Source organism: Dioscorea cayenensis, chromosome 8 (assembly GCF_009730915.1).
Source record: "Dioscorea cayenensis subsp. rotundata cultivar TDr96_F1 chromosome 8, TDr96_F1_v2_PseudoChromosome.rev07_lg8_w22 25.fasta, whole genome shotgun sequence".
NCBI classification, from domain to species: Eukaryota; Viridiplantae; Streptophyta; class Magnoliopsida; order Dioscoreales; family Dioscoreaceae; genus Dioscorea; species Dioscorea cayenensis.
In genome coordinates, this window is record NC_052478.1 from 12,663,564 (window position 1) to 12,664,952 (window position 1,389).

General features: G+C 43.8%; 1 non-coding gene across 1 annotated transcript; it reads right to left on the minus strand.

The window, feature by feature from the left end:
* Positions 1-354: 354 nt before the first annotated feature.
* Positions 355-461, minus strand: LOC120268184. Its single transcript, XR_005538852.1, has one exon. It is a non-coding gene; the product is annotated as a small nucleolar RNA R71 (small nucleolar RNA).
* Between the last annotated feature and the right edge of the window lie 928 nt (positions 462-1,389).

Sequence of the window (1,389 nt, forward strand, 5' to 3'; positions counted from 1 at the left end):
GATTATGTCAGACCCTCGGTTTTGGGCACACAAGCTAGTATTGTCTGGCCACTGATTACGGCTAAAAATTTTGAGTTAAAGCCAGCATTCATCCACATGTTACAGCAGTCCGCACAGTTTAATGGTTTGGCCGATGAGGATCCAAACAGTCACATAGAGAATTTCTTGGAAGTGTGCGATATGCTCAAGATGAATGGTGTTATGGATGATGCCATCAAGTTGAGAGCCTTCCCATTTTCCTTGAATGGGATGGCGAAGCAATAGCTACATTCATTACCTAGAGCATCGATTACTAACTGGGAGGAGATGGTAGAAGCTTTTCTTGCCCGATATTTTCCTCATAGAAAATTGGCAAAGCTTAGGAATGAAATATCTGCCTTCATGCAAACGGAATTGGAGTCTCTATTTGAGACATGGGAGAGGTTAAAGGAGCTCCTCCGGAAATGTCCTCAGCGTGGGTTTCCCGAGTGGATGATTATTAAGACCTTTTACAATGGGTTGAACCCTAGCACGAGGCAGTCACTTGATGTAGCAGTAGGAGGTACCTTAGGTAGTAAGACCCCTGGAATTTGATTGAAGAAATTAGTTTGAATAGCTAACAATGGAATTCAAGAGAGAAGAAGAAAGTTGCCAGTCTCTATGAGATAAATGCGGTTACATCGTTAGCGGCCCAAGTGGAGTCGTTAAGCAAGACGTTAGACACTCTAACTTCTCCTAGATTGGCGGTCGTGACAAATTGTAACGGATGTAGAGGAGGTCATGCTCTATCTGATTGCCTTATTTCTATTGGTGGTACATCCTAGGTGCCACAAGTCAATTTTGTAGGTAATGCGATGAGAGTCCAAGGAAATCCATATAGCAATACCTACAATCCGGGTTGGAGGAGCCATCCGAACTTTTCTTGGAATAATCAAGGGCAATAAAAGGCCATGGCACCTCCGGGTTTCCAACAACAACAACAAGCCTCGAACATGGAGAACCGAGTTTCAGGCTTGGAAACCCGAATGACCGACTTAGAGAAAGCTTTGACATGATTCGTCCAATCATCGGATACTAGATTCCAATCGGTTGAAGCTACACTTCACAACTACACAACGTCATTGCACAATCTAAAAAATCAAGTGGGGCAAATTGCGAAGTCATTGTCGGAGAGGCCACAAGGAAGCTTGCCTAGTAACACTGAAACCAATCCGAGAGAACATGTGAAGGCAATCATGTTGAGAAGTGGTCGTGAGGTTGAAGGTAGGCTTCAAGGGAGAAAACCAATGTAAAAGCACCTGAGGTTGTGGAGGTTGAGGAAAGAGCAAACAAGGAGAAGGAGGTGGCACCCTACCTTACAAGCCAAGAATCCCTTATCCTTCAAGATTAAAGAATGACCAAAATGATAAG